The sequence below is a fragment of the Scyliorhinus torazame genome, chromosome 14 (assembly GCF_047496885.1).
Source record: "Scyliorhinus torazame isolate Kashiwa2021f chromosome 14, sScyTor2.1, whole genome shotgun sequence".
Lineage (NCBI taxonomy): Eukaryota > Metazoa > Chordata > Chondrichthyes > Carcharhiniformes > Scyliorhinidae > Scyliorhinus > Scyliorhinus torazame.
In genome coordinates, this window is record NC_092720.1 from 142,238,061 (window position 1) to 142,260,653 (window position 22,593).

Consider the following 22,593-nt stretch of genomic DNA (forward strand, 5'->3'; position numbering starts at 1 on the left):
CGAGCACGGTCAACCCAGCCCCATGAGCCCCGGAGTCACAACACAAGTGAATTAACCAATAATTCTTCGACAAATTCCTGAAATCTTTGGCCCTGAGCTGCCCAATAACTACGGTCACCAGGTTTTCAAGCAGAAATAGAATTACTGTTTATTTATAACAAGGATGATGACGAAATATATAGTAAACACAACTGGATAACAAGGTAACCTACTAGCGCCTTTAATTGTCCCACCCTCTACCCCCACACACAAGATGGACAAACACAGAAGGGGGGGGAAAGGTAAATTAGGAAGAAGATAAAAAGATGAGTCTTTGCTTGCAATGGTAGTTCTGTCGCAGGCTTTCCTCACAGCCAGCTGGTTGACCAAAGTCCTGGGTTTGCAGCCTGCAATGATTTTCCCTGTACTTAAAAAAATTATTACTCACAGCTTTTCCTGGAGAGACACCTTGGCTTCACAGCAAACTCTGCTTTCAATTTGCAGTTTATTTCCAGGCCACTGCCTTTTCTGGGGAAATTAGAGATAGTATCTTTGTTCTTTGTTCTATTAGATTTAAAGAAGAGACATATAAATTAGCAAGAATCGACCTGAGGATTGGGAACAATTTAAAATTCAGGAAAGGTGGGCTAAGGGATTACTTAATCAGTGGAAAATACAATATGAACGCAAACTAATGGGGAACATAAAAACTGACTGTAAAAGTTTCTACAGGTACGTAAAGCGAAAAAGATTGATAAAAACTAATATAGGCCCCTTGCAGTCAGAAATGAGGGAATTCATAACGGGCAACAAAGAAATAGCTGAGCAACTAAATTCTTACCTTGCTTTTGTCTTCACAAAGAAAGACATGAATAATGTACAAGAGGTCCAGAGAAACACAAATTTCAGTGAAGAGCTGAAGGAAATTAGTATTGGTAGAGAAATGGTTTGGGGGAATTTAATGGGATTGAAGGGGGATAAATATCCAGGGCCTGATAATCTTCATCCCAGAATACTTAAGGAAGTGGCCCAGAAATAGTAGATCCATTAGTGGTCATTTAACCAAGCTATTCAAAAAGGGATGCAAGGAGAAAAAAAAGAACTATAGACCAGTGAGCCGAATGTTGGTAGTAGGGAAGTTGCTAAAGTCCATTATCTAGGATTTCATAGCAAAGCATTTGGAAAGCACTGGTACAATCAGACAAAGTCAGCATGGATTTACGAAAGGGAAATCATGCTTGACAAATCTATTCAAATTCTTTGACGACATAACTAGTAGAGTTGACCAGGGAGAACCGGTGGATGTGGTTTATTTAAACTTTCAGAAGCCTTTTGACAAGGTCTCACATAGCAGATTACTGTGAAGCTAAAGCGCATGGAATTGTGGGTACTGTCTTGAGATGGATAGAGAGCTGGTTAGCAGACAGAAAACAATAAGTGGAATAAATAGGTATTTTTCCGATTGGCAGCCAGTGACTAGTGGGGTACCGCAGGGACCCCAACTGTTCACATTATATATTAATTATTTTGATGAGGGAACAAAATGTGTTATCTCCAAATTTGCAGATAATACAAAGTTGGGTGGGAGGGTGAGCTGTTAGGAGGATGCAGAGATGCCTCAGCAGGATTTGGACAGGCTGAGTGAATGGGCATGGCAGATGCAGTATAATGTGGATAAATGTGAGGTTATCCACTTTGGTAGCAAAAATAGGAAGGCAGATTATTATTTGAATGGGTGTAAATTGAGAGAGGTGGATACTCAGTGAGATCTTGGTGACCTCATGCACCAGCAGACAGTAAAGAAGGCAAATCGTATGTTGGCCTACAGAGTGAGAGGATTTGAGTATTGGATTAGGGATGTATTTTTTCAATTCTTTAGGACATTGGTGAAGCTACATCTGGAGTATTGGCCGGAATTCTCCGCTATCCGGCGGGGCGGGCCGTACCGGTGCCAAGAATGGTGTGAACCACTCCGGCATCGGGCCACCCGGAAGGTGTGGCATCCTCTGCACTTCCGGGGACTAGGCCAGCGCTGGAGTGGTTGGTGCCGCGCCAAAGGGCTTCCACCGGCCGGCGCGAGTTGGCACATGCGCAGGGGGTTTCTTCTCCACGCCGGCCATCACGGAGCCTTAAACAGGCCGGCACGGAGGAAAAGAGTGCCCCCACGGCACAGGCCCACCCGCAGATCGGTGGGCCCTGATCGCAGGCCAAGCCACCGTGGGGGCCCCCCCCCAGGGCTGGATTCCCCCTGCACCCCCCTGAGGACCCCGCAGGCCGCCGTCAGAGCCAGGTCCCGCCGGTTGTCCATTTCACGCCGGCGGGACCGGCCGCAAACAGGCGGCCGCTCGGCCCATCGGGACCCGGAGAATTGCCGGGGGGGGGGGGGGGGGGCACTGCTAACGGCCCCCGACCGGCGTGACCCAGCGGGGGGGGGTCAGAGAATCCCGCCCATTGTGTTCAGTTTTGGTGTCCTTATCTAAGGCAGGGTGTTCTTGCTTTGGGGGAAGTGCAGCATAGGTTTACCAGGCTGATACCTGGGATGGTGGGACTGTGATATGAGCAGAGACTACGTCGGTTAGGATTATATCAATTGGAGTTTAGAAGAGTGAGAGGGAATCTCATAGAAGCTTGAAAAATTTGAACAGGATTAGACACGGTAGATTCAAAAAGAATGTTTCCGATGGTGGGGGAGCCCAGAACTAGGAGTCATAGTTTGACGATAAGTGATAAACCTTTTAGGACTGAGGTGAGGAGAAATTTCTTCAGCCCGAGAATCTGTGGAATTCACTACCACAGCACGTAGTTGAGGCCAAAATGTATAATTTCAAGTAGGATTAAGAAATATCTCTTGGAGCTAAAGGAATCAAGGGATATGGGGTGAAGACGGGATCAGGGTAATGAACTTGATGATTAGCCATGATCAGAATGAATGGTGAAGCAGGCCCGAATGGCCTCCTCCTTCTTCTAGTTTTCATTTTCTATTTAATACCTACAGCCCACTTTAACTGCTCCATGCTCTACCCACACATAAGATAGACAACAATAGAGGGGTGGAAAGGTGTAGAAATAATAAGGATGAATGTCAAAAGATGTTTTTGTTTTAAATGGTGGTTCTTTAGCACACAAAGTTTCTGGTTTAGCGCTGGTAATGACCTTACTTGAAGAGTCAATCATTTATTCAGGGTCCCCACATGCTGGAAAATTCAGTGCTGACAGGTAGCAGACCATCTGAAGAGACCCTTTAATTCTTATTGTAACGATCCTGCCAAAACCCTTTGTCTGTTCTGTATTTCTATTTTGAGCTCAACCATCGCTTCTCCCCCCCCCCCCCCCAGCCCGCTATAAGCTGCTATGTGGACTGATCCGCCAGATTCCCTCTGATTCAGTATGCTTTATTGCATAGCCTGTAATGTCATGCTGATGGACGTGGCAAGGAGCTTGTTTGCATTCCAGGCCTTGGACCGATTCTCGTTTGGGATTGGTGGAACTTTTCAGAAACTTCTGGAACAGAGAAGCAGGTCTGAAGCAGGTTTAAGGCATTCTATCTCTGCTCTCTCTCTGCTAGGTGATTTAAGGGGCTCCCAGCCGGACCTGTGTAAGGCACTCTTTAAAAAAACAGTAGGCAGTAGCCAGACCTGTGAAGGGGACTACTGGTTTGAAAGGCTGAAATCAACTTCTCCCACCAGGTCTGTAACAGCGTAATCCTCTGTCTGAATGCTTGGGAAAAGCCACGTCTGAGGAATCTCTTCACAATACTGTCAAAATCTCAGCACAGAGATCAGATAAGCCGGAAAGTCACACTGGACCTAGAATCTGCTATAAACTAACCGGTATAGAGCTCCAGTAATATCTCAGGAACACAGAGGTTCTATCTGATGGTCGAAGGATAGAATTACACTGACCTGAATCTTCTGTGTAAATTCGATTTCCCAGGGGATCGCATTCGGAGGAGGCCGGCGCCTACTGAGACCACAACCTCAGCAGTGAAGAATCATCTCAAACATTTTCTCCCACTCCTGTTATTTTAATCCTTCCCCTACTTGTGTGTCTGTCTTGTGTGTTTCTGGGTGGAGGGTGGGACAGGGTTTTGGGCAAGGGGAGACCAGTAGACCATCATCTCATTATTTCCATGATATGTTCATCTTTTGTACGCTTGTTATAAATAAACAATTTGTTAATGTTTTACTTATAAATATGGTGCCTGAAACTCATTGGAGCAGTCAAGGGTTAAAGATCTCAGGAAAACACACAAATATTGGTTAATTCACCTATGTTGGGACTCCGGGGTCTGTGGGGCTGGAACTCATCGCACACTTGCCCATAGACTCGTAAAGAACAAAGAACACTACAGCACAGGAACAGGCCCTTCGACCCTCCAAGCCTGTGCCGGTCATGATACCAACCTTTGCCAAAATCCTCAGCACTTCCTTGTGCTGTATCCCTCTATACCCATCCCATCCATGTGTTTGTCAGGGTGCCTTTTGAATGCCGTTAACATTATAAAACTCGGCCTTCAGCTCGATGTTCAGATTCAGGCCTATATCTTTCTTCAGACACTTCACTTCATATCAAACCTTGCTTTCATAGAATCATAAAATCCTTACGGTGCAGAAGGAGGCCATTCAGTCCATCGAGTCTGCACCGCCCCTCCAAAAGAGCACCCTACCTAGGCCCAATCCCCTACTGTATCCCTGTAACCACACCTAGGGGCAACGTAGCATAACCAATCCACCTAAGCTGCACATCTTTGGACTGTGGGAGGAAATCGGAGCACCTGCAGAAAACCCACACAGACACAGGAAGAATGTGTAAACTCACGGACAGTTATCCGAGGTTATCCGGATCCGTGGCGCTATGAGGCAGCAGTACGAACCAGCGTGTCACTGTACTGCCCAGCTTGTGGTTTGACTTCAGGCCTCTGAAGTCCCAAGAGAACGGCGCTGGAGAGAGAGTCTGTCCTCACAGTGGCCTTCTGATGAGTATTAATTAGATCTTGGAACTCTCCATCCAGGCTGCCAGAATCAAAAGTGAAACTAAACTGGAACTTTGTGACTCTGAAAACATTCCAGTGGGATCAGATCTAATCACCACCTGTTACCGAGCAGATCACGGCCTTTTGTGCCAATTCATTGGATACCAGCCAAATCACTCAAGTTGAGTCATCACTGACAGTGGCCTGTCGGCCATCACCTGGCTAAAACAGTACAGTCTTCTGGAATCTTCTGTTTGAATAAAGGCACAGGTCACTGCTTCCTTTTGTTTGAATTAAAAGGCAGGCCGCATGTCCATAAATCATCCATGGATCAAAAAAGTAATCGCAAAAAAGCAGGAAGGACCCTTACATACTGGATCACATGACAAATTTCTCTTTTTGTGATAGCATTGTGTTATCCCTTAAAGGCATGTTACAGCACATCCCAACCGCAAATGCTCACAACTGACTACTCCACGACCATCACCCTCCAGATACTCCCTGACCACCCAACCTATCCCCCCATCTTCCCTGACTCTCCCCAAATCCCCTTCAGCTGGTCCTCCCTTCCCCACACTCTTCACCGCCTCAAAGAACAAAGAACAAAGAAAAGTACAGCACAGGAACAGGCCCTTCGGCCATCCAAGCCTGTGCCGACCATGCTGCCCGTCTAAACTAAAATCTTCTACACTTCCTGGGACCATATCCCTCTATTCCCATCCTATTCATGTCATTCACCTCCCCCTGCCTCAACCCCTAACCCACCTTACCCACTTGCTTTCTCTCATACAAAAGGGGCTGGGACCTTTAAACATGTTAGCTTATGAAAGATGGAGCTGTAAAAAGGAGGTGCAGCATCACTTCCCCATATGCTTCAGCCCTGCACAGAAGGACTCCAGGAGAAGCTATGCTGAAAATTTCTCAGAAGGCCTAGGTCAGAATTTCAGACATAAAATGTGTAACTGGAGACGAAGGTCTGTAAAAAGGAACATAATGGTGATGGCCACTCCATGAAAGATGTAGTCCCATATTTCCACATTTTGAGTTGCACCTTCAGCTCACCGACCTTATTAAGTATTTTCCGAGTGTGGATGTTGCTGAACAGTAATCCTAATTGAGAAATTATTACATTTCCGCTCACTTTGCTATTTCCTACTATGGTGCTACCTGTCTCCTAATTCCCTGTACACCTTGGTATTCTTCTCTAATATAGCCTCCTGTTTCACACATCTTCCAATTTAGTTTCTTACCTTTTTAATAACACAAGCAAATAGCCCTATTAAGGCATTTGCCCTGGATATATTCAGGTGCAATCCATTAATCCTGTAAAGTAATCCCATAGTAAAGCCCATAGACTTAATGTCACAGTTGTAAGGAAATAATAGATACTCTGTGGAGTGGTTAAACCAGTGTGGCAAGGGGATGGGAGCCCTGGAGTAGGATCACATCGGTCAGATACAAATCAGGGAAATGGAGGTAGAACATTCGCTCGTGATGTAGACGATGTAATGATAGACTTGGAATTACAACGAACAAATAAAAGTACAGCACAAGAACAGGCCCTTCATCCCTCCAAGCCTGCACCAACCATGCTGCCCGTCTAAACTAAAATCTTCTACACTTCCGGGGTCCGTATCCCTCTGTTCCCATCCTATTCATGTATTTGTCAAGATGCCCCTTAAATGTTACTATCGTCCCTGCTTTCACCATCTCCTCCTGCAGCGAGTTCCAGGCACCCACTACCCTCTGTGTAAAAAGCTTGCCTCACACATCTCCTCTAAACCTTACCCCTCACACCTTACACCTATGCCCCCCTAGTAATTGACCCCTCTACCCTGGGAAAAAGTCTCTGACTATCCACTCTGTCTATGACCTTCATAATTTTGTAGACCTCTATCAGGTCTCCCCTCAACCTCCTTCGTTCCAGTGAGAACAAACCGAGTTTATTCAACCGCTCCTCATAGCTAATGCCCTCCATACCAGGCAACATTCTGGTAAATCTCTTCTGCACCCTCTCTAAAGCCGCCACATCTTTCTGGTAGTGTGGCGACCAGAATTGAACACTATACTCCAAGTGTGGCCTAACTAAGGTTCTATACAGCTGCAACATGACTTGCCAATTTTTATACTCAATGCCCCAGGCAATGAAGGCAAGCATGCCGTATGCCTTCTTGATGACCTTCTCCACATGCGTTGCCCCTTTCAGTGACCTGTGGACCTGTACACCAAGATCTCTCTGACTGTCAATACTCTGGAGGTTTCTATCTACCATTCACTGTATATTCCCTACCTGTATTAGACCTTCCAAAATGCATCACCTCACATTTGTCCGAATTAAACTCCATCTGCCATCTCGCCGCCCAAGTCTCCAAACGATCTAAATCCTGCTGTATCACTGACAGTCGTCATCGCTATCCGCAATTCCACCAACCTTTGTGTCGTCCGCAAACTTACTAATCAGACCAGTTACATTTTCCTCCAAATCATTTATATATACTATGAACAGCAAAGGTCCCTGCACTGATCCCTGTGGAACACCACTAGTCACAGCCCTCCAATCAGAAAAGCACCCTTCCATTGCTACTCTCTGCCTTCTATGACCTAGCCAGTTCTGTATCCATTTTGCCAGCTCACCTCTGATCCCGTGTGACTTCAACCGTTGTACCAATCTGCCATGAAGGACCTTGTCAAAGGCCTTACTGAAGTCCATATAGACAACATCCACTGCCCTACCTGCATCAATCATCTTAGTGACCTCCTCGAAAAACTCTATCAAATTAGTGAGACACGACCTCCCCTTCACAAAACCGTGCTGCCTCTCGCTAATACAACCCCTTGCTTCCAAATGGGAGTATATCCTGTCTCGAAGAATTCTCTCCAGTAATTTCCCTACCACTGACGTAAGGCTCACTGGCCTGTAGTTCCCTGGATTATCATTGCTACCCTTCTTAAACAAAGGAACAACATTGGCTATTCTCCAGTCCTCTAGGACATCACCTGAAGATAGTGAGGATCCAAAGATTTCTGTCAAGGCCTCAGCAATTTCCTCTCTTGCCTCCTTCAGTATTCTGGGGTAGATCCCATCAGGCCCTGGGGACTTATCCACCTTAATAGTTTTCAAGACGCCCAACACCTCGTCTTTTTGGACCTCAATGTGACCCAGGCTGTCGACAGACTCAACATCCACCAATTCCTTCTCTTTGGTGAATACTGATGCAAAGTATTCATTTAGTACATCACCCATTTCCTCTGGCTCCACACATAGATTCCCTCCCCTGTCCTTCAGTGGGCCAACCCTTTCCCTGGCTACCCTCTTGCTTTTTATGTACGTGTAAAAAGCCTTGGAATTTTCCTTAACCCGATTTGCCAATGACTTTTCGTGACCCCTTCTAGCCCTCCTGACTCCTTGCTTAAGTTCCTTCCTACTTTCCTTATATTCCACACAGGCTTCATCTGTTCCCAGCCTTTAAGCCCTGACAAATGCCTCCTTTTTCTTTTTGACGAGGCCTACAATATCCCTCGTTATCCAATGATCGCGAAATTTGCCATATTTATCCTTCTTCCTCACAGGAACATGCCGGTCCTGAATTCCTTTCAACTGACATTTGAAAGCCTCCCACATGTCAGATACAGGAGAAGAACAGTTTAAAAAGTGTCCAACAAGGGAATATGGTGGAGTTAAACTGTTTATATTTCAATGCAAGGAGAATTCCAAAGATGGTAGATGAGTTAGGGGCCCAAGTAGACACATGGCAGCAGGATATCATTGCTATATCGGAAACCTGCCTAAAGGAGGGGTAAAATTGGCAGCTCAATATCCCTGGATAAAGAGTTTTCAGTCACGATAGAATGGAATATAAAAAAGAAGATACAATTAGCTCTAATTGTTAAAGAATCAATTCCAGTTGAGAGAAGGGATAATATATGAAATGAGTCAACAAACATGGCTTTATGAGTTGAGCATAGAAATAAAAAAGGGGCAGTCATACTACTGGGAATATACTACAGACCCCCAAATAGTGAAAGAGAGAAAGAAGAACAAATATTAAGCAAATTTCTGCCTGTAAGAACAATGATAGTCGGTGAAGCTATCCCAATATCAAGTGGGATTTAAACTTTATAAGGGGAGACGAGGAAGAAAAATTCCTGCAGTGTGTCCAGGAATGTTTTTTTAAACAATTAGTGACAAACTCAGGGGATGCAACTCTAGACCTCGTCTCGGTGAACAAAGAAGGGTAAATGGGTGAAGTGTTAGTTGACGACCATATTGGGGACAGTGATCACAATTCAATTAGATTCGGTATTCCCATGGAAAAGGACAAAGATAAAACAGGAATAAAAATTGTGAAGGCAAATTTTTCAGAAATGAGAAGGGATTCGGTTTTGGTGAACTGGACAGCACTGCTAGAGGATATGTCAGTGGAAAACCAGTGGGAAGCAATAAAAAGCAAGATCCTAAATGTACAAAGTAGACATACCTCCTCCAAAAATAAGAGTGGTACTGCCAAATCTAGACCTTCCTGATTGTCTAAAGGAATACAGGGGAAGATCAATCGACACAAAGAACTATGTACTGCAGATAGACTGGACAAGTATAGGAAATGCAGGAACAAAGAAAAAAAGTAAATAAGCAAATCAAAGAAAGGGCATGAAAAAAGATGAGCAAGTAAAGTTAAAGAAAACCCAAAGATGTTCGGAAAAGTGGGATTTATCAGAGATAAAGAAGGGAACAGGGCAATGCAGCAAACTGGATAAAAGGTTTGTTGAGTAACAGGAAACAAAGGGTAATGGTTGATGGCTGCTCTTGCAAATGGAAAATTGTTTCAAGTGGTATTCCACAGGGCTCGGTGTTGGGACTCTAATTGTTTGTGCTGTATATTAATGATTTGGACGTGAATGTGGGGGGGCACGATTGGGAAATTTGCAGATGACACAAAGTTTGGCCGAGTGGTGGACAGTGTGGAGGACAGCTACAATCTTCAGAATAATGTAGGTTGGTTGGTGGAGTGGGTGATAAAGTGGCAGATGGAATTTAACACAGAGAAGTGTGAGGTAATGAATTTAGGGAGGTCAGACAGTTACAGAGAGTTCACAATAAATGGGAATATACTAAGAGGATAGATAAGTGGGAGATCTTGGCGTACAGGTACAGAGGTCCCTAAAAGCAGCAATTCAAGTAGACAAGGTTGTAAAGGAAGCACATGGAATGCTCGCTTTCATTGGCAGAGGTATAAAATATAAAAGTAAGATATAATGTTGGAATTGTATGAAACCACAACTGGTGCAGTTCTGGTCATCTCATTACAGGAAGGATGTAATTGCTCTGGAGAGAGTGCAGAGGAGGTTTATAGGGGCTGTTTAGCACAGGGCTAAATCGCTGGCTTTGAAAGCAGATCAAGGCAGGCCAGCAACACGGTTCAATTCCCGTACCAGCCGCCCGAACAGGCGCCGGAATGTGGCGACTAGGGGCTCTTCACAGTCACTTCATTTTAAGCCTACTTGTGACAATAGGCGATTTTCATTTCATTTCATTTTCATATGAGATCTTAGACTTCATAAACCGAACTCCTCATAAGACAAACACGGGACATAACCGACAGAGTACCCTTCGTCGTCCAGTACTTCCCCAGAGCGGAGAAATTACAACATCTTCTTCACAGCCTTCAACACATCATCGATGAAGATGAACATCTTGCCAAGGTCATCCCCACACGGCCACTACTTGCCTTCAAACAACCGCGCAACCTCAAACAAACCATTGTTTGCAGCAAACTACCCAGTCTTCAGAACAGCGACCATGACACCACACAACCCTGCCATGGCAATCTCTGCAAGACATGCCAGATCATCGACATCACCATCGATGGTGATCATCGATTATCACCATTAAACGTGAGAACACCACCCACCAGGTACACGGTACATACTCGTGCGACTCGGCCAATGTTGTCTACCTCATACGCTGCAGGAAAGAATGTCCCGAAGCGTGGTACATGGCGAGACCATGCAGACACTACGACAACGGATGAATGGACATCGCGCGACAATCGCCAGGCAGGAATGTTCCCTTCCAGTCGGGGAACACTTCAGCAGTCAAGGGCATTCAGCCTCTGATCTCCGGGTAAGCGTTCTCCAAGGCGGCCTTCAGGACGCACGACAACGCAGAATCGCCGAGCAGAAACTTATAGCCAGGTTCCGCACACATGAGTGCAGCCTCAACCAGGACCTTGGATTCATGTCGCATTACATTCACTCCTCACCATCTGGCCTGAGCTTGTGAAATCTTACCAACTGTCCTGGCTTGAGACAATTCACACCTCTTTAACCTGTGATTACCCCTCTCTCTAGATCTGTAAAGACTTAATTACCAGCAAAGACTCGCATTCAAAGTATCGTATTGCATCATTGACTTTGTCTATATATATATGTTTCTCGAACCTACCTCTTCATTCATCTGAGGAACAAAGAACAAAGAACAAAGAAAATTACAGCACAGGAACAGGCCCTTCGGCCCTCACAGCCTGCGCCGATCCAGATCCTTTATCGAAACCTGTCTTCTATTTTCCAGTGATCTACTTCCCTCTGTTCCCCGCCCGTTCATGTATCTGTCTAGATGCATCTTAAATTATGCTATCGTGCCCGCCTCTACCACCTCCGCTGGCAAAGTGTTCCAGGCACCCACTACCCACTGCGTAAAAAACTTTCCACGCACATCTGCCTTAAACTTTCCCCCTCTCACCTTGAAATCGTGACCCCTTGTAATTGACATCCCCACTCTTGGAAAAAGTTTGTTGCTATCCACCCTGTTCATACTTCTCATAATTTTGTAGACCTCAACCTCCGTCTTTCCAACGAAAACAATCCTAATCTACTCAACCTTTCTTCATAGCTAGCACCCTCCATACCAGGCAACATCCTGGTGAACCTTCTCTGCACCCTCTCTAAAGCATCCACATCCTTCTGGTAATGTGGCGACCAGAACTGCACGCAGTATTCCAAATGAGGCCTAACCAAAGTCCTATACAACTGTAACATGACCCGCCGACTCTTGTATTCAAAACCCCGTCTGATGAAGGCAAGCATGCTGTATACCTTCTTGACCACTCTATCGACCTGCGTTGCCACCTTCAGCGTACAATGGACCTGAACTCCCAGGTCGCTCTGTACATCAATTTTCCCCAGGACTCTTCCATTGACCGTATAGTCCGCTCTTGAATTAGATCTTCCAAAATGCATCACCTCGCATTTGCCTGGATTGAACTCCATCTGCCATTTCTCTGCCCAACTCTCCAATCTTTCTATATTTTGCTGTATTCTCTGACTATCCTCCTCGCTATCTGCAACTCCACCAATCTTAGTATCATCTGCAAACTTGCTAATCAGACCACCTATACCTTCGTCCAGAACATTTATGTATATCACAAACAGTGGTCCGAGCACGGATCCCTGCTGAAAACCACTAGTCACCTTTCTCCATTTTGAGACACTCCCTTCCACCACTACTCTCTGTCTCCTGTTGCCCAGCCAGTTCTTTATCCATCTAGCTAGTACACCCCGAACCCCATACGACTTCACTTTTTCCATCAACCTGCCATAGGAAACTTGATCAAATGCCTCACTGAAGTCCATGTATATGAGATCTACAGCCCTTCCCTCATCAATTAACTCAGTCACTTCCTCAAAGAATTCTATCAGGTTTGTAAGACATGACCTTCCCTGCACAAAACCATGCTGCCTATCACTGATAAGTCTATTTTCTTCCAAATGTGAATAGATCCTATCCCTCAGTATCTTATCCAACAGTTTGCCTACCACTGACGTCAAGCTCACAGGTCTATAATTCCCTGGATTATCCCTGCTACCCTTTTTAAATAAAGGGACAACATTAGCAATTCTCCAGTCCTCCGGCACCTCACCAGTGCTCAAGGATGCTGCAAAGATATCTGTTAAGGCCCCAGCTATTTCGCCCCTTGCTTCCCTCAGTAACCTGGGATAGATCATCCGGACCTGGGGACTTGTCCACCTTAATGCCTTTTAGAATAACCAAAACTTCTCCCTTCCTTATGCCGACTTGACTTAGAGTATTTAAACATCCATCCCTAGCCTCAACATCCGTCATGTCCTCTCCTTGGTGAATACCGATGCAAAGTACTCATTAAGAATCTCACCCATTTCCTCTGACTCCACGCAAAAATTCCCTCTTTTGTCTTTGAGTGGGCCAATCCTTTCTCTAGTTACCCTCTTGCTCCTTATATACAAATAAGAGGCTTTGGGATTTTCCTTAACGCTGATAGCCCAAGGTATTTCATGAGCCCTTTTCACTCTCTTTATTGCACGTTTGAGATTTGCCCTACTTTCCCGATATTCCTCCAAAGCTTCATCAGTTTTAAGTCGCCTAGATCTTATCATAGAATTTACAGTGCAGAAGGAGGCCATTTGGCCCATCGAGTCTGCACCGGCTCTTGGAAAAAGCACCCTACCCAAGGTCAACACCTCCACCCTAACCCAGTAATCCCACCCAACACTAAGGGCAATTTTGGACACTAAGGGCAATTTATCATGGCCAATCCACCTAACCTGCACATCTTTGGACTGTGGGAGGAAACCGGAGCACCCGGAGGAACCCCACGCACACACGGGGAGGGTGTGCAGACCCCGCATAGACAGTGACCCAAGCTGGAATCGAACCTGGGACCCTGGAGCTGTGAAGCAATTGTGCTAGCCACAATGCTACCGTGCTGCCCCATAGGCTTCCTTTTGTATTCTTCCTTTTTCATCTTAGCTAGCCTCACAATTCCACCCGTCATCCATGGTTCCCTAATCTTGCCATTTCTATCCCTCATTTTCACAGGGACATGTCTGTCCTGCACTCTAATCAACCTTTCCTTAAAAGACTCCCACATTTCAAATGTGGATTTACCCTGAAACAGCTGATCCCAATCCACATTCCCTAGCTCCTGCTGAATTTGGTTATACTTGGTCTTTCCCCAATACTCTCGTCTTTGTCTATGAGTATTCTACAACTTACGGAATTGTGATCGCTAGTCCCAAAGTAATCGTCAACTGAAACGTCAGTCACCTGGCCGGGATCATTCCCCAATACCAGGTCCAGTATAGCCCCTTCCCGAGTTGGACTATTTACATACTGCTCTAAAAAACTCTCCTGGATGCTCCTTACAAATTCTGCTCCATCTACGGCTCCAACACTACATGAGTCCCATTCAATGTTGGGAAATTAAAATCTCCCATTACGACTACCCTATTGTGCCTACATTTTTCTATAATCTGTCTACATATTTGTACCTCTACTTCACGCTCGCTTTTGGAAGGCCTGTAGTAAAGTCCCAACAATGTTACTGCATCCTTCCTATTTCTTAGCTCTACCCATATTGCCTCAGTGCTCGAATCCTCCATCGTGCCATCATTAATCACAACTGTGATATCATCTCTGACGAGTAATGCAACTCCTCCAGCCCTTTTACCTCCCTCTCTATCCCTCCTGAAGCATCTATACCGTGGGATATTTAGTTGCCAGTCTTGCCCTTCCCTCAACCAAGTCTCAGTAACACCAATAACATCATATTCCCAGGTACTAATCCAAGCCCTACGTTCATCTGCCTTACCTGCTACACTTCTCGCATCGAAACAAATGCACCTCAGACCAACTGTGCCTTTGCGTTCATCATCTCTTCCCTGTCTACTCTTCCCTTTAGTCACAATGAGTTTATTATCTAGTACCTTACTGGCTTTAGTTGCTGCCTCTTTACTGACCTCTAACTTCCTAATCTGGTTCCCATCCCCCTGCCATATTAGTTTAAAACCTCCCCAACAGTGTTAGCAAAAGCACCCCCTAGGACATTGGTTCCAGTCCTGCCCAGGTGTAGACCATCCGATTTGTAATGTTCCCACCACCCCCAGAACCTGTTCCAATGTCCCAAAAATCTGAACCCTTCCCTCCTGCACCCCGGCAACTATAGACCGGTGAGCCTCACGTCTGTAGTGGGTAAAGTCTTGGAGGGGATTATAAGAGACAAGATTTATAATCATCTAGATAGGAATAATATGATCAGGGATAGTCAGCATGGCTTTGTAAAGGGTTGGTCATGCCTCACAAACCTTATCGAGTTCTTTGAGAAGGTGACTGAACAGGTAGACGAGGGTAGAGCAGTTGATGTGGTGTATATGGATTTCAGTAAAGCATTTGATAAGGTTCCCCACGGTAGGCTATTGCAGAAAATACGGAGGCTGGGGATTGAGGGTGATTTAGAGATATGGATCAGAAATTGGCTAGCTGAAAGAAGACAGAGGGTGGTGGTTGATGGGAAATGTTCAGAATGGAGTTCAGTTACAAGTGGCGTACCACAAGGATCTGTTCTGGGGCGTTTGCTGTTTGTCATTTTTATCAATGACCTAGAGGAAGGCGCAGAAGGGTGGGTGAGTAAATTTGCAGACGACACTAAAGTCGGTGGTGTTGTCGACAGTGAGAAAGGATGTAGCAGGTTACAGAGGGACATAGATAAGCTGCAGAGCTGGGCTGAGAGGTGGCAAATGGAGTTTAATGTAGAGAAGTGTGAGGTGATTCACTTTGGAAGGAATAACAGGAATGCGGAATATTTGGCTAATGGTCAAGTTCTTGGAAGTGTGGATGAGCAGAGGGATCTAGGTGTCCATGTACATAGATCCCTGAAAGTTGCCACCCAGGTTGATAGGGTTGTGAAGAAGGCCTATGGAGTGTTGGCCTTTATTGGTAGAGGGATTGAGTTCCGGAGTCAGGAGGTCATGTTGCAGCTGTACAAAACTCTGGTACGGCCGCATTTGGAGTATTGCGTACAGTTCTGGTCACTGCATTAAGGAAGGACGTGGAGGCTTTGGAGCAGGTGCAGAGGAGATTTACCAGGATGTTGCCTGGTATGGAGGGAAAATCTTATGAGGAAAGGCTGTTGGACTTGAGGTTGTTTTCGTTGGAGAGAAGAAGGTTAAGAGGAGACTTAATAGAGGCATACAAAATGATCAGGGGGTTAGATAGGGTGGACAGTGAGAGCCTTCTCCCGCGGATGGAAATGGCTGGCACGAGAGGACATAGCTTTAAACTGAGGGGTAATAGATATAGGACAGAGGTCAGTGGTAGGTTCTTTACGCAAAGAGTGGTGAGGCCTTGGAATGCCCTACCGCCAACAGTAGTGAACTCGCCAACATTGAGGGCATTTAAAAGTTTATTGGATAAGCATATGGATGATAATGGCATAGTGTAGGTTAGATGGCTTTTGTTTCAGTGCAACATCGAGGGCCGAAGGGCCTGTACTGCGCTGTATCGTTCTATGTTCTATCTCTCAAACCACGTATTCATTGTGACTATTCTTGAATTTCTACTCTGACTGTCTCGTGGCACTGGTAGCAATCCTGAGATTACTACTTTTGATGTCCTACTTTTTAACTTATCTCCTAACTCCCTAAATTCTGATTGTAGGACCTCATCCCGTTGTTTACCTATATCGTTGGTGCATATATGCACCACGACAACTGGCTGTTCACCATCCCCCTTCAGTATGTCCTGCAGCCGATCTGAGACATCCCTGACCCGTGCACCCGGGAGGCAACATACCATTCGGGAGTCTCGTTTTCGACCACAGAAACGCCTGTCTACTCCCCTTACGATTGAATCCCCTATGCCTGTAGCCCTGCCAGTCTTTTTCCCGCCCTTCTGTGCAGCAGAGCCAGCCACGGTGCCATGAGCCTGGCTACTACTGCCTTCCCATGGTGAGTCATCTCCCCCAACAGTATCCAAAACGGTATACCTGTTTTGGAGGGAGATGACCGCAGGGGACACCTACACTGCCTTCCTGCTCTTTCTCTGCCTTTTTGCCACCCATTCCCTGTCTCCCTCACCAATCCTAATCTGCGGTGTGACCAACTCACTATATGTGCTATCCACGACCTCCGCAGCATCGCGGATGCTCCAAAGTGAGTCCATCCGCAGCTCCAGAGCCGTCATGCGGTCTAACAGGAGCTGTAGCTGGACACACTTCGCGCACATGAAGGAGTCAGGGGCATCGGCTGTGTCCCTGAACTTCCACATTGAGCACGAGGAGCATAACACAGGTCTGGGATCTCCTGCCATTTTTACACTTTACCTTATCTGATTACAAATATAATATCAAATGATGAATAAGTGAAAGGAATAAAGATTTTGTTTTACTTACCAATCACAATACTTACCAACACACGAAGAGTTATATTTCTCCCAGCTGCTAATTGGAGCACTTTCCTTACCAGCCAATCAGGTCACTGCTTTGCTGTGATGTCACTCTTCAAGGTAGGAAGGAGCAGTGCTCCGAAAGGTAGTGATTCAAAACAAACCTGTTGGACTTGAACCTGGTGTTGTAAGACTTCTTACTGTTCACAAATAGGGGCATTGAACATTAAAGCAGTTAAGATATTTTGAAATTTAAAACTCTCTGATTAGACACAAACCAGAGTATTTCATCCAGTTCTGGTCACCAGACTTCAGAAAAGATTGACTCTATGGAGAGTATTTCCCGGTATTTACTCTGCTTTCTGACTGAATATTTAAATTCCTCATTTATGAGTGGGAGTGATCCTCCACTCAGGCTTATGGAACACGTTTTTTTTAGTATGTGAGCTTTGAGAAGTGCGGATTAAATAAATTTTTTTTTCCTTTTCTGAGTTACCAAGCCAGGGCTCAGAGTGTGGGTCAGGGGCGAACCCCTAATCCAGCTCCTCGCCTGCTCCAAAAAACTAATTCAAATTGAATCCAATTCATGGTCCCCACAAGAGGGACATACCAGATCTGAACCAAAGGCTCAATCTACAGACACTTGATCTTAGCCAAAAGGCCGAGAAGCGATAGAAGTGTGGATTGTTAAAATACGTGACAGTCATGGTGACAATGGTCATGCTGCTTATTTCAGAGGAATTATTTTTCTCCGATTTTCAATTATCACAAGTTGCTTTTAGATAGAATTTTTAAAAGGTGTAAAACATCTCAAGAAGCCTCAACAGGGATATCACCAGAAAAACATTTACACCGAGCTGCATAATTAGATATTACAACAGGTGACTGAAAATGTGGGAGAGAACGTTAGGTTTTAAGCAGCCTGTTCAAGAAGCAAAGTGAGGGAGGTGGAGGAGAGGTGATGGGGAGGGAGTTCCAGCGCCCAGGACATAGTCAGCTGGAAGGCACTGGTCGTGGAACAATTAAAATCGGAGTTGCACAGAGGGAACAGTTACAGTCGTAAGGGCGAGGTGATGAAAACATTTGAAAATAAGGCCCAGAATCTCACCACGGCGCAGAGCTCTTCCGACATGCTGAAAATTGCTGGCAGTCCCCAAATGCGGGGGGTTGGAGTGGGTGGGGGTTGGGGGTTGTTGGGGTGGGGGGGGGGGGGGGGTCGGGTATGTTTTGCACATGCGCAGCTTACTGAGGCAGCCAGCCATTTAAATCACCAACCGCCTCCACTGGAAGCGGGAATTTGGTCGTCTTAGAACATAGAACATAGAACATTACAACGCAGTACAGGCCCTTCGGCCCTCGATGTTGCGCCGACCTGTGAAACCACTCTAAAGCCCATCTGCACTATTCCCTTATCGTCCATATGTCTATCCAATGACCATTTGAATGCCCTTAGTGTTGGCGAGTCCACTACTGTTGCAGGCAGGGCATTCCACGCACTTACTACTCTCTGAGTAAAGAACCTACCTCTGACATCTGTCCTATATCTATCTTCCCTCAATTTAAAGCTATGTCCCCTCGTGCTAGACATTACCAGCCGAGGAAAAAGACTTTCACTGTCCACCCTAGCTAATCCTCTGATCATCTTGTATGCCTCGATTAAGTCACCTCTTATCCTTCTCTCTAACGAAAACAGCCCCAAGACCCTCACCCTTCCCTCATTAGATCTTCCCTCCATACCATGCAACATTCTGGTAAATCTCCTCTGCACCCTTTCCAATGCTTCCACATCCTTCCTATAATGCGGCGACCAGATTGTACGCAATACTCCAAATGCGGCCGCTCCAGAGTTTTGCACAGCTGCAACATGACTTCATGGCTCCGAAACTCAATCCCTCTACCAATAAAAGCTAACACACCGTATGCCTTCTTAACAACCCTCTCAACCTGGGCGGCAACTTTCAGGGATCTATGTACATGGACACCGAGATCTCTCTGCTCATCCACATTACCAAGAATCTTACCATTAGCCCAGTACTCTGTCTTCCTGTTATTCCTTCCAAAATGAATCACCTCACACTTTTCTGCATTAAACTCCATTTGCCACCTCTCAGCCCAGCGCTGCAGCTTATCTATGTCCCTCTGTAACTTGTAACATCCTTCCGCACTGTCCACAACTCCACCGACTTTAGTGTCATCTGCAAATTTACTCACCCATCCTTCTACGCCCTCCTCCAGGTCATTTATAAAAATTACAAACAGCAGTGACCCCAAAACAGATCCTTGTGGTACACCACTAGTAACTGGACTCCAGTCTGAACATTTCCCATCAACCACCACCCTCCGTCTTCTTCCAGCGAGCCAATTTTTGATCCAAACTGCTAAATCACCCTGAATCACGTGCCTCCGTATTTTCTGCAGTAGTCTACCGGGGGGAACCTTATCAAACGCTTTACTGAAATCCGTATACACCACATCAACTGCTTTACCCTCACCCACCTGCTTGATCACCTTCTCAAAGAACTCAATAAGGTTTGTGAGGCACGACCTACCCTTCACAAAACTGTGTTGACTATCTCTAATCAAATTATTCCTTTCCAGATGATTATACATCCTGTCTCTTATAAACCTTTGCAAGATTTTGCCCACAACAGAAGTAAGGCTCACTGGTCGATAATTACCGGGGTTGTCTCTACTCCCCTTCTTGAACAAGGGGACAACATTTGCTATCCTCCAGTCTTCTGGCACTATTCCTGTCGACACAGATGACTTAAAGATCAAAGCCACAGGCTCTGCAATCTCCACCCTTGCTTCCCTGAGAATCCTAGGATAAATCCCATCCGGCCCAGGTGACTTATCTATTTTCACACTTTCCAGAATTGCTAACACCTCCTCCTTATGAACCTCAAGCCCTTCTAGTCTAGTAGCCTGAACCTCAGTATTCTCCTCGACAACATTGTCTTTTTCCTGTGTGAATACTGACTAAAAATATTCATTTAGCACCTCTCCTATCTCCTCGGACTCCCCGTACAACTTCCCACTACTGTCCTTGACTGGCCCTACTCTGACCCTAGTCATTTTTTTATTCCTGGCAGATATATAGAAAGCTTTAGGGTTATCCTTGATCCTACCTGCCAAAGACTTCTCATGTCCCCTCCTGGCTCTTCTTAGCTCTCTCTTTAGGTCCTTCCTAGCTAACTTGTAACTCTCGAGCGCCCTAACTAAACCTTCATGTCTCATCTTTACATCAGCCTCCTTCTTCCTCTTGACAAGTGATTCGACTGCTTTAGTAAACCACGGTTCCCTTGCTCGACCACTTCCTCCCTGCCTGACAGGCACATACTTTGCAAGGACACGCAGTAGCTGTTCCTTGAACAAGCTCCACATTTCCATTGTGCCCATCCCCTGCAGTTTTCTTCTCTGTCCAATGCATCCGAAGTCTTGCCTCATCGCATCATAATTGCCTTTCCCCCAGATATAACTCTTGCCCTGCGGTATATACCTATTCCTTTCCATCACTAAAGTAAACATAATCGACTTGTGGTCACTATCACCAAAGTGCCTCCAAATCTAACAACTGTCCTGGTTCATTACCCAGTACCAAATCCAATATGGCCTCATCTCTCGTTGGCCTATCTACATACTGTGTCAGGAAACCCTCCTGTACACAGTGGACAAAAACGGACCAATCTAAAGTACTCAAACTATAGCGTTTCCAGTCAATATTTGGAAAGTTAAAGTCCCCCATAACAACTACCCTGTTGCTTTCACTCCTATCCAGAAGTATCTTTGCAATCCTTTCCTCTACATCTCTGGAACTTTTCAGAGGCCTATAGAAAACCCCTAACAGGGTGACCTCTCCTTTCCTGTTTCTAACCTCAGCCTATACTATCTCAGTAGACAAGTCCTCATCAAACGTCCTTTCTGCCACCGTAATACTGTCCTTGACTAACAATGCCACCCCTCCCCCTCTTTTACCACCTTCCCTGAGCTTACTGAAATAACTAAACCCCGGCACCTGCAACAAACATTCCTGTCCCTGCTCTATCCTTGTCTCCGAAATGCCACAACATCGGAGTCCCAGGTACCAACCCATGCCGCATGTTCACCCACCTTATTCCGGATGCTCCTGACATTGAAGAAGACACACTTTAAACCATCTTCCTGCCTGCCGGTACACTCCTGCAACTTTGAAACCTTACTCATGACCTCACTACTCTCAACCTCCTGTATACTGGAGCTACAATTCAGGTTCCCAATCCCCTGCTGAGCTAGTTTAAACCCTCCCGAAGAGCATTAGCAAATTTCCCCCCTAGGATATTGGTACCCCTCTGGTCCAGGTGTAGACCATCCCGTTTGTAGAGGTCCCACCGACCCAAGAATGAGCCCCAATTATCCAGAAATCTGAAACCCTCCCTCCTGCACCATCCCTTTAGCCACGTGTTCAATTCCTCTCTCTCCCTATTCCTCATCTCGCTATCACGTGGCACGGGTAACAACCCAGAGATAATAACTCTGTTTATCCTAGATCTAAGTTTCCACCCTAGCTCCCTGAATTCCTACCTTATCCCTATCCCTTTTCCGACCGATGTCGTTGGTACCTATGTGGACCACGACTTGGGGCTGCTCCCCCTCCCCCTTAAGAATCCCCAAAACACGATCCGAGACATCATGGACCCTGGCACCTGGGAGGCAACATACCAACCGCGAGTCTCTCTCGTTCCCACAGGATCTCATATCTATCCCCCTAACTATGGAGTCTCCAATGACTAATGCTCTACTCCTCTCCCCCCTTCCCTTCTGAGCAACAGGGACAGACTCTGTGCCAGAGACCTGTACCCCATGGCTTACCCTTGGTAAGTCCATCCCCCCCCCACCCCCCCCAACTCTATCCAAAGCGGCATACTTGTTACTAAGGGGAACGACCACAGGGGATTCCTGTACTGACTCCTTCCTCCCAACCCCTCTCACTCAAAGATAGTCACCCATCTATCTTTATTCTTCGGAGTAACTACATCCCTGAAGCTTCTATCTATAACCACCTCTGCCTCCCGAATGATCCGAATTTCATCCAGCTCCAGCTCCAGTTCCCTAACGCGGTTTCTGAGGAGCTGGAGATGGGTGCACTTCCCACAGATGAAATCAGCAGGGACACTGATGGCGTCCCTCATCTCAAACATTCTGCAGTAGGAACATTGCACTACCTTCCCTGCCATCCCCTCTAGATAAAAAAAAGAAAGAAAGAGCTTACCTGTTATTCACTCTACCCCATCGGTTAAAGGAGGTGGAAGGGTGGGGGACACTACAAGTGTCATGTCTAGGGTTTAGAAACTGCCCAACTTAAATACAAGTAAAAATAAAACACTTAACCAGCAACCACTGCGCCCCACACGAAAACAGCAATCAGCTGTTATGGGCCTGCGCAAACAATTTAAATCTTTACTACTTACCC

The 22,593-nt window shown here is 45.9% G+C and overlaps 1 protein-coding gene and 1 non-coding gene across 9 annotated transcripts in view; one reads left to right on the top strand and one right to left on the bottom strand.

The window, feature by feature from the left end:
• The window catches only part of LOC140390078 (kyphoscoliosis peptidase-like), a 930,728-nt gene that overhangs the window by 172,432 nt on the left and 735,703 nt on the right, over positions 1-22,593 (top strand). The gene's annotated exons all lie outside the window — the stretch shown is intronic.
• LOC140390929 (U2 spliceosomal RNA) lies at positions 17,624-17,817 on the bottom strand. Its single transcript, XR_011934962.1, has one exon. It is a non-coding gene; the product is annotated as a U2 spliceosomal RNA (small nuclear RNA).